Raw genomic sequence first — 12,110 nt, forward strand, 5'->3', positions numbered from 1 at the left:
GGCCATAGACATTGGCAGACAGGAAAGGAGGTGTTGAAAGGCCAAGGAAGGACCAGTACAGGTTTGCCATTGGCCGTTGCCCGCCTACCATTGCCCAAGCGCCACCCTCTGTCCAGCCTACAATGGAGGGGTATTTAACAGGAAACGCTGCCCCCTAAGATCTCTCACTTCTTCTGGCCTTCCATCCAGGAGGCTGTTCTCTGGCTCTTCCTTATCCCAAGTGGAGCTCCATGGGCTTCATCGTGTGGTCTGGTTCACCCAAGCTTCATAACTGCCTGCCCTTCTCTCTTGCTTTCTCTTACCTTTCCAGACTCCTGTTGAGCCTTGGCAGGGGTTTGACAAGATCAATTAGCAATCCACATGGCCTTTTCCTTAATCTCTACTTAACTTTCCTATTACTTTCTTTTGTGTGGTAACTTCTTTTAATAAATCACTTATTTTCTTTCCATACCTGCATTTCCGGGTCAGAGTGATTCTTCAGGTGGCAATATGTGCTTGTGTAAACCTTTTCTGTTCTATATTTCCTTTTGCATACAGGAAATGGCTATCCCAAAAATTATTCATGAAATTTCTATACCCTCCCCTATCTTCTATCTTCTCTCTCCCTTCCCTTCCCTTCCCCCTCCCCCACCACTCTGGGGAGACCATTCCTAAATTACAAGGAATCATTTTTCCAGACACCTAGATAATCTTTTAAGGAGCCAGAATGTGAGGAAAGAGCAAGCCTCTCTGATGAGAGGCCAAACTATCCCAGTACTGAATTTAGATTTTCACATGCATAAGATGGATCCCTTATTGAAAAGAAAGGGGACATACAATACCCCAGCTTCATTGACCCAGTAGTATTTCTAATTGTTAGTATGACATGTTCCTTAAAAGATTTTGTTTCACTTTTGAACATTTTGGATTCCCTTTTAGTTTCATAATTTTTGATGAAATCTCTTTTCTTTTCCACTGAATTTTTTTTGGTTGATTTTTATTCACTATGTAATCCTTTCCCACAGATTTAAACATTGTTATTGTATTTTTGAATTCTTATTTATGTTTCCATCTATATTTATGAATCTCACTATTGGTTATTTGTTTGAAGTTAAGTTTATGCTGGATATTTTTCCCTAGGAGATTTTTAAGTCCTTTTTGCTTATTTTGTCAGTAAATTCCCTCTTGTTTCCCTCCCTACTTTTACCACTCCCTTTCGATTTCTTTGTTGTCCTTATTTTCTCTCATGTAACCACCTGAGGCTGAATGTTGTAAACCTCCTTGAATTGGTATTGGGAACCCAATCTAGATTGAATTCTGTTGCATAAGTATTGATCTTATCCTTTCAATGGAATTAGAAACCCCTTTTCTTTCTAGTTAACTCTTTACTAGTGTTCTATACTACCCTTCCATTAAATGATATTCTATTTCTACCATGAGGTTGGATAGAATCAATATTTTTTCCCCTCTTGTAGGATGTGGGACATGGAGTAGGCACATTGCTTTGGGGGGACTAGAACAGGTTCCATTTCAATTGGATTCTGAAACACAATTGTGTGATGATGTTTGCAGTGATTGATACTTGACTGAAAGATAAATTGGGATTAAAGATGTGAATAGATGGTTTAAGCATTTCTATTTTTTAAAATATCAGTTGTTTTGTAATTTGTAAGGTATTTTGTAGGGGGTTTTTGTTGATTCAACCTAAATTACTATAGATGGGGCATGCATTTCATATTTGGAAGTAATTAGTTTGAGGAATTATGTAGAAAAAATTACCCTGACACCTTAGTGATCATATGATTTTAAGTCATTTTGTTTCAAAGATTCTCATAGTATTAATATTGTATTTTTCAAATTCTTTAATATGAATTATAAGTATAATTTATTATACTTATTTATTATATTATTATACTTATTTATTATAAAAGATATTGAAACTTTATTTTCCACTCATCTGCTCATCTCTTTTGATTTATTTAAGTTATTTTTTGGTCATTATTGGTACTCACAACAGCTGCCAATTTAGTGTCATTGTGCACTTTTATCTCCTCTATGCTTTGTGAGCAGTTAGAAGGCAGAGTGAATAGAAACCCAGGCCTGGGATCAGGAGGACTGAGTTTAAATTCTGTCTCAGTCACTTACTTGGTATGTGTCATTGGGCAACTCTCTTAACCCTTCTTGTTTCAGTTTCCTTACTTATAAAATAAGCTGGAGAGGGGAAATGGTACGCCACTCCAGTATCTTTGCCAAGAAAACCTCAAATGCATTCATGAAGAGTTGAACACAAGTGAAATGCTTGAACAACAATTTCTCTTTGTTCCATATTCATTTGTTAGAAATTGAAAATATTTAGTGAATTGTTCATCTTTGGTGCTTTATTTTGCTGACTTTTTTCCAGTACATTAGATAATCTTGTTATACAGGCTAATTCTGTTGTTTTCCAAAATCACCTTGGTAAATGACTTACTTTTTTATGATGGAATAATGATGTTGACTTCAGTGACAAACAAATGACATTGAATCTTCTTCATAATGAAATTATTGATTACAAATGATTATAAATTATGAGTTTCAGGAAAAACTATCATGGGATTATGGAATTTTGTTGTTGAAAGAACCTCTGAGACAATCTCTTCTGACTCTTTCCTGACCAAAAATTCCCTCTGCAGCTTTCCTGTTGAGTTGAATGTCAGACTTTGCCTTATGAAATCTATTAAAGACAGAAATATCATCTTCCTAAGAAGTTTCTTCTACTTTTTGGTGACTTAAATTGTGAAGATTTTTTTTCCCCTTACATAAGGCCTAAATCTGTCTCTCTCTGTTACTTACACCCATTATTTCTTATTCAGCATTCTGGGCCTAAGCAGAACAAGTGTGGACTGCAAATTAAATGAGTCAGGATTGTGATGTGGTGGCCAAAAAAGCTAATACTAATTTGGTCTACATTAAAAGAGGCATGGTTTCAAATAAATAGGGAGATAAGTGAAAAATCCCTCTGAACTCTGCTTTAATCAAACAACATCTGGAGTACTGTGTCTACTTCTGAGTCCATGGTTTAAGAAGTGATATTTATAAGCCACAGAGGAGAGCAACCAAAATGGTAAAGGGTCTTAAGTCAATGTCATATTAGGTTGTTTTAAGAAACTGGGGGTGTTTAACTCCTAGATAAGAGAAGACTCAAGGACTATAATAGAGCAATGTTCAAATATTTAAAGATCAAGGAAGAGGAATTAGAATTGTTTTATTTGGAAATAAGTGAAGAACCAAAAGTGATAGGTAGATATTGCCAAGAAGTAAATTGAGGCACAATGTCAGGAAGCACCCTAACAATCATAGCTGTCAGAAAGTATAAGACCTCTTAAGAGATGATGAGTCCTTCTTTTTAGGGCATGACCTCAAGTTGAAGCTGGATAATCACTTGCCTGTTAAAATAGAGATTCCTTTTGGATTTAGGTTGGATTTGAAAGTCTCTGAGGTACCTTTCAATTCTTAAATTCTGTAATTCTTTGAAGTCTAATCCTGGTAAGGGAATTAGATTATGTTAATAGAATGTTTCAAATACTTCTGAATTATTATTTTCAACTTTGAATACCACATTTTATGAAGGTCACTGATCCAAAGGATGCTAACCAGGATGGTGAAGTCTCAGTATTTTACTGTAAGAAAAAAAGTCTCAGCTTAGCCTAGAGAGGAAATGTATTGGGGTGGAGAGGAGATGTCTTGGGGGAGATGGGGAAGGTATGACAAAAGTCTGAAGGGTTGGCTTAGAAAAGAGGGCTTATACTTTGTTTTGCTTGACTCTGGGACCCTCCAATAAAGAATGTAAGGTAATACTAGCACTGCACAGTTTCAATTCATATTATTTTTAAAGATTACATATACTCATGAAACCATAAATTCATCAAATTTTCAAATTTTAATCTTGAAGGAAATTTGAAAATAAAATTATTTCAATAAGTACAGATTTTACTCTTACATGACAGTCATAAGAAATCTTCCTTTCTTCTTTTCAAAATCCTGTTTGTGTTTTGCCATAAATTCTGTTTTGCATCTATTGGATCATAATTATAGGATATGGAAATTCCAGTGTGGAAACTCCCTCTGATATTGTAGATCAACTTTTAGTCCTCAAATTATAGTCAAATTATATGTCATCACCTTATAATGTCATTTGTCTTTTCTGAGAATGAAGGACAAACCACAATCTGTGTAGTAAAAACTGACCCTCTAGGGTCAAAACTAACTGGTTGGGCAATGCTGCTATTTCCTCCTTTACCTCCTCCTCCTCTTCCTTCTCCCCTTGTTCCTGTTCTTAGTCACCCCTTTTACCATCATCTATTATTCTCCTACTGTCCGTATTTGGAGTCATAACCTTACATATGGTATTCTTTCCAAAGGAATATAAATTTTGAATGTTTATACTTCACAAGATATCTTAGTTTTTTTGTACTTTTGAAAACCTAGTACAATTAGTTTTTATCTCATGTAGTTTTCATTTATGATTTCTTGAAGTATAGCTCATTGGGAATCAAATGAGCTACTTCACTGTATCTTTAAGTCCAAATCACTCTTACTGATTGACCAACAATAGGTCTCCAACCAAGTGTCACTTGCTCATTGTTTGGACTTTGAAGTGAGTGTAAATAAAATTTAAATAAAATGTAAATAAAATTTCAGAGTGAATGTAAATAAAATTTCTTCTATTCTGTATAGAAACTCAGGGTGTTCCCCTCTCAGACTGACTTTTTTTGTGGAGGCAAACTAGGCTACCTTTTGCCTCAATTCTTGCATAGCCTTTATTCACTGAATGGGTTTTGTCTCAGACAAATTGAGACTTGGTAAGGATCTTAGTTTAAAAAGGGTCTTCCACTACATCCAAACCCATCACAAGTTGTCCTGACTTCTATCTTGCTACTGGGCTCTGAATACCCTGGAGGAGAGAGTAAGGCTGATGACTTTGCATAACCTCACCTCACTTTAATCCAATTCATTTGCAAGTCAAGAAATCTTCTTGCTGATGTCTTTGGTCCTCTTTGAGAAAGAAGGATAAATAGCAATGACAATAGTCTCAGTCAGTTCTTTGAAGGCAACAGTGTCCTTGATGGTCACACAATAAATGCAGCTAGATGGCCCAGTGGATTTCCTGAGTTCAAATCTGTCTTCAGAGACTTATTGTCTGTGACCTCAGGCAAGTCACTTAACCCTGAATGTCTCTCTTCCAGGGTTATCTCTAGTTGTCCTGATCCATATCTAACCCAGTGCACCCCATGGCTCTGAGGAGAAAATGAGACTGTTGATTTAGTACAATACCCCACTCACTCAAATCTAATTCACATGCATGTCATAGCATCACTCCCTGATGTTATGTCCTTCTTTTAGAATGAAGGACAAACATCATCATCATCATTATCATTAGGCAAAGGCAGACCTAGAATCCAGTTCCTCCTGACTTCAACACTAGCCCTCTATGTACCATGTCATGGTGTGTCTGAGGAATTCTCTAGTTCTTTTAAGAAAATGAAGCAAGTACAGATGGTTGATGTCTTAAGTCAATTTTAATTCTCCAACTCCCTACTTTGAGTATCTGTTTCTCCTTGTTGTGCTTGTGGTGTAGTTCTTATTCATCTCACTTCTTTGCAGAATCATATACTTAATTAGTGCCTTTTTAGGGGGAGGCTGATATTTTCTTCCCTCTGCAAGTTTTGAGTGATATCTCATATGTTCATAGGTTTCTCTCACTTCCTCTGCATTTATTAAAGTAATTTGGTTTGGCATATAGATCTCTTAGTACTGTTTCCTGAAGACAAATTGTATGGTGTTTTTTCCCCGTTTTTCTTGGCATTCTTCCGTTGGAGGAAATATAACTATGTTTTAATTATGCATTCTCCCCAAAATACTTCATCCTTATTTCATGGTAAAAGAGTTTAATGTCCTCCCAGTACACAGTGCCTTTTAAGTTTCCTAATAAGCTCCAAATTTGCCTTCTTGAAGTCAAATACCACCCCCCTACTGATAATCGTCATTTTCTTATTACTTATTATGAAGAAAAAGAAAACCAGTCTCATAGACTTGTATGTGGAAAGCATAATACTCCACTTTTAAAAATACAAATATTGCAATGTATTAACATTTAAATAGAACAATTAAAAGAAAAAATAAACTTCCTCATGAAAAACAGAAAGAACAGGTGGCTAGGTGGCACAGTGGATAGAGCACCGACCCTGGAGTTAGGAGTATCTGAGTTCAAATGTTAACCCAGACACTTAATGATTACCTAGCTATGTGACCTTGGGCAAACCACTTAACCCCATTTGCTTGCAAAAAAAAAAGAAAAGAAAAGCAGAAAGAAATGCTAGGAAACCATTGAATTGCTTCAGGGTTGTTGTTATTTTTATTTTTTCAAAGATAAGCATTTCTAGACTCATTGACCCATTTAATGGTAGGGAATGATATATGACCATCTTTACTTGCAGATTTTCCTCTCCTTGTATGCTTCTCTCCCCAAACCCTCAACTCAATTTTGAAAAGGAAATACAATTTCCTTCTTTCATAATTTCCTCTCAGCAGGATATCCCACACAACCACAGCAGGTCTAAATGGGTGCATATTGGAATACATTAGCAAGGGAAGTTTCAATGTTTCCTACTCTGTAAAGGATAAATGACAATAGCTTAGAGATTTTTTTTAAGAGTAGGCTTTGAGGTAGAGTGGTATAGGATCCATGCCAGGCTCCAGATCCTATTATATGATCCATTCTTTCCCAAGATTGTTGTTAATGGAGAGTTAAAGTAGAAAACTGAACTCTCCTCTGTTCTTGTTACACAGATGAGTTTTCTATGACAATATACCTGTAAATATCCTATGTCAACATAATCATCTACCAACATATCAAGAAGCTTTGTGAAGTAAAGTACCTATCATCATATTAGGTACTGGGAATACAAATATAATCACATTCTAATGGGAGTAACAACAACAACATATGTATATATTATATATATATATATATATATAAAATAATTATAACTAATAATAGACTATATAGTTTAACAAAGAAATTTAAATGCTTGGATAAATAATATAAAGAAATAACTACAAATAAAATAAATACAAATATATTGGTAAATATAAAGTATTCAATCACATGTCAAGAAATTCCATGCAGCTGAGAATTATTGTCTCTCCTTGTCAATGCTGATGTGTCCTTGTCAATCAAAATGAAGAGCAGACAAACTTGGTGGCTGACTAGAGCACAATAGAGGACCACTATGAACCCATAGGATCAAAGCATTTGGAACCTTAGAGATCATTTAGTCTAAAACATTCATTTTATAGAAGAGAAAACAGGCCTAGGATGGAGAAGTGACTTACCTCTGGCTATACAAGTTGTAGCAATGCTGGGATTTAACCCAATTTATCAAAGTAAGTGTACTTGCTGTTATTAAGAAACTGGATTTAATATTTTAAAAATTAATAATTAATTTTAAAAATTTAATGAGAAAACCAGTGTCTTTTGCATATAGGCATTTACTTAATATTAAACTAAAATATCAGTTATTGTGACTCCAGTTCACAAGGCTCAGGCTCAGATGGATAGTAACTCTCTTAAGTAATAATATTGTCTTCATACTTTCACAAGGATGGTAGCAGTAGTAGTGGTGGTAGTGGTGGTGGAAGAGGAATCTCAGTTTCTAAACTTTGCCTAGAGCACACTAAGGCCTTGCACCTTATCTACTCACTGCCATTCAGCATTCATTTTTTCCTGGCTGCCACTATACCAGAAATTAGAATAGTAATGGGATTGATAAATCTAAAAGACTTCTCATTGGTAACAAAGATTTAGTGTCACACTTAAATATTGTCATCTGTTTACCACCTAACTTTTAGAGGAGAAAATGCCCTGTATCCACTCAAATTTCAACAGTTAGGGGAAGAAGACTAGTCCACTTTAACTACAGACTCATGCAAAATTCCTGTCTTTCACCTCCATTAAGTAGGACCCCCTGCTATTGGGGAGGAATTAGAGCAAAGATAGAAGTCTGACAGCAGCACCTAGGGCAACAGCCAAGGAACTGAGCAACTTGGAAAAGACTAGGCTTCATGGTACTCCCCTGCCAGGTGGCAGATGGGGGGAGGCCATGGGGATACTGTCTATCACTCCCACAGCGTTTGGAAAACTCACCACTCAATAAATGCTTTGCTTACTGGATCTAGATCAGTGGACATGTTCCAGGAAAGAGACTAACAGACAGATGTTTCAAGGGAACATTCAGAAATTGAGTCGGGCTCCAAGAAGCCATTGATGAGCCAGCTCATCAGTCATATCCGCTGCCACAAGCTGAGAACTCCCCATCTCCTTCCTGCACTGGGATTCTTGAAGGGCTCTCTCTGATCAAAATGAATCAGTTCTGGCTATAGGTCCTCACATACGAAATAATCAAAACACTGACAATAACAAAATCAAAAATGGGTTCTAAATTTTTTAGATAATTCTGCAAATGCAGACCTTGAAAATACATATATTTTAGAAGAAAATGAAGCTCTCTGAGTATACTGAGGCACTTTAAGAGCAATTATTTCACAGATTGTCATGAGGATCATAAAAATGAGATATCATAAGTACTTTGTAAACAAATCTTAAAGTGTTATATAAATGTTAGCTACTCTTATTGTTCAGAGGTAGGGTGTTGGATTGGAGAGGATGTTGGACATGAAATAAGGCAGACCTGCATTTGAATTTCATCTCCTGTACTATTGAGGCTTGTTTTTGTTTTGTTTGTTTTGTTCTTCATTCTCAAAGAGGACCATGACATCAGGGAGATGATACCATGACAAGCAGGTGAATTGGATTTGAGTGAGGAGGGGTGTTGTGCTGTGCTGTGCTGTGCTGTGCTGTGCTGTGCTGTGCTCAGTCATCATCACCCTCACTTTCTCCTCTGGAGCTATCTGAGTTCCCAGTGACACAGTGCATAGAGCATTGGCTTTGGAGTCAGGAGGAGGGGAGTTCAAATTCAGCCTCAGATACTTGACTAGATGTGTGGACTTGGGCAAGTCACTTAACCCAGATTATCTCACATCCAGGTCCATCTCCAGTTGACCTGATTCACATTTGACCTCTGGATTTAGATGACTCCGGGTTGAAAGTGAGGCTGTTGACTTAGCACAGCACCATCTCACTAAAATCCAACTCACCCGCTTGTCATGGCATCACCTCCCTGATGTCATGGTCTTACTAAACGATTATCTGATCACACTCAATAGTGGTTTGGACAAAATACTTAACTTCTTTGAATCTGTTATCTCTCTAATAAATGGGAATAATATTAATATCTGAATAACCTATCTTACAGACAAGTTATAAAGCAGGCTTACAGGTCACCAACAAGGTTTAGATATTTTTACTGATCCTCACAACCTCTCAAACCTCTACCAAAATTAGAATTATTCACAAGAGATAAAACTAAACATTAATTATGTAACAATTCAATGAAGTAAAAGCAGAGTAGGTTAATCCCTAATCCCTAATGCCTCATTCAGTCCCAGTTCCCCTTTTCAACCAACCCCCACTGATTTTCCCCATGATTCCCTGACAATAAAGCAATAGAATTAAATTCTGCCCCACTCCAATATTTGTGGAGAAGATGAACTAAAGTTTGTTATTCCTGGGGCAGCAGTATGCTAGTCTATATCCTGTTCAGTCATAGAACTAAGGAACAGAGGGAACTAGGCAGATATCAGTATGTGATGTTGATCCCTAATACCAAATCCTATTATATGAAGGATCACTGGATGTGCCAACATCCAGGAAGGGAAAAATTCACATTGCTTTTGTGGAAGTCTTTAGCATGAATATCTGATATGCAGCTCCTCCTCCCTATCCTGAGTTGCTTCCACCACACTCTAAATTGGGAACTCCTTCCTTGATTGGATAAGTCAGAGGTGTCTTTTCACATCTCTCCTTCTGATAACGCCCCCCCCCAAGTGCAGGACTCCATTTGGGGGGCTGGTTCTCTAACACCACCCCCTACAAATAACACAAACACAAGAGTTATCATTGAGCTTACATATTAATGAATGTGAATGTTAACCTAATTCACTTTTGTTCTTTCTTAAGGTCAAACTCTGGGAAGTTAATGTTTGACCCTTATTAGGAAAACTCTGAAGGTTAATACATATTTAATTTAATTATTACTTTTAATGCCAAATTCATGGAGGTCCTTTGTGAGGAGCTCCAAAGGACCTGAAAGAAAAGGGCTGAAATTCAGATCAGACCAGTTCTGTATCTCTCGAAGTTACTTGGGACAAACACTAAAGTTGATAAAAAATGAATTCTTCCAGTGTAGGAAGAGACTGAGATAGTATTAAAGTTGAACTTTCAAGTATTTTCCTAGAACTCAGATTTAGATCTATTATATACTTCAGGAGAGCTAGAGAAATGAGTCATATTTTTTTTCTTCACAACATCAGCATAAAAAAATATTATATGATCATAAGAGGTCATAGAAAGAACAAGAAGCCAAATCACAGATCATTGAGTCCAAGACCCTCATTTTAAAGATGTGAAATTGAGTTCCAGATGGGTAAAGTGTCTTGACCAAAATCATACTGGTAATGCAACCGACTTAGGATTTGAATTTAGGTCCTCTGGCTCCAGATCCAGTTTTCAGTTATAGCAGTTTTAGGATAGCTAGGTGTTGAACTGGATAAACTCTTGGTTTGGAATTAGAACTCATCTTCAAGAGTTCAAATTCAGTCTCAGTTGTGTGATCTTGGTAAGTTTGCCTTAGTTTCCTCATATGTAAAATGAGCTGGAAAAGGAAATGACAAACCACTCCAGTTTCTTTTTCAAGAAAACCCCAAATGGGGTCATGAAGAGTCAGAAAGGACCAAATAACAATTATAGTAGGCTTTATTTGTTGTCTATTCTCACAGTTGCTGATCTCATGTTACTGTGGCTTAGCTAAGCTGATGCTGCTGATAATAATAATGATAATTAAGATTTATATAGTACTTCAAGATTTTCAAAATACTTTACATATAAGATCTCATTTTATCCTCACAATCACCATAGGAGGTAGATACTATTATTATCTATATTTTAGAATTGAGGAAACAGAGGCAGGTAAAAGTTCAGTGACATGTCCAAGGTCACAAAGTCAGCTACATGTGTGAGACTACATTTGAACTCAGATCTTCCTGTCTGCAGGCTAAGAGTTCTATCCATCATGTACTAAAGTATGAGTGTTAAACTTATCCCTTTTCTCTCCTCTTTGAAAGGCTGTATACAGATGATCTGTATGTTAGTAAGTTCCCTCTGGCTCTTAGTAATCTGCTTAAATGAAGACCTGACCCACTCTTCCTCTGGCCTTTAGGGTGTTCCCAGACAACACTGCTAGGAGGATTTTGTCTTTGCCTCTCTTTTGTCTCCCCTTCCCACCCATACCACTCCCACCCCTGCCCATTCAAATTCACTCCTCTGTTAGGTTACCAATGTCCTCAAGTTTTCCAGCTCTCCCATCTTGGGAAAAGAGACATTTGAGAAAATTAATCAGATTAAGATAGCAGAGGTTGAATGTGTTACCCTTCCCAGAACTGTTGTTGTTTGTATTTTAAAAAAATATATGCAGTCTCTTTTTTGGGGTGTGGGGGGGGTTTGCAAATATATAATTATTTAGTTACCCACCAGTACTCCAAATAGAATTTTACATTGTAACAAATATTTACGGACAAATAGAACAAATCAGCATATTGTCTAAGAAACCATTTCTCATTTTCCACCCTCAATACATCCCTTAAGGAGACAAAGTAACTTGGTGGAAAGAGTACTTCATTTGGAGTCAGAGGAAATGGATTCAAATTCTGACTCAGCTACTTAAAATCTGTGGAACATTCATTATGTAAGTTTATTCTCTTCTCCCATTCAGTTTCCTTAATTGTAAAAAGAGAGAGCAGGACTAAATGATTTTTAAGATCCACTCCACCTGTGTGTATGATTTTATGAGCCTATAAGCACTCTGTCAGGAGCTAGAGCCATTTACACATTCAAAGATGAATGTCAATGAATTTCATGCTTTCAAAAAACATGACTCAGACTTTCCAGCTTCACTGAGAAGGGAGTCTTTGGGCAA

The sequence above is a fragment of the Macrotis lagotis genome, chromosome X, assembly GCF_037893015.1.
Source record: "Macrotis lagotis isolate mMagLag1 chromosome X, bilby.v1.9.chrom.fasta, whole genome shotgun sequence".
Classification (NCBI taxonomy): domain Eukaryota; kingdom Metazoa; phylum Chordata; class Mammalia; order Peramelemorphia; family Peramelidae; genus Macrotis; species Macrotis lagotis.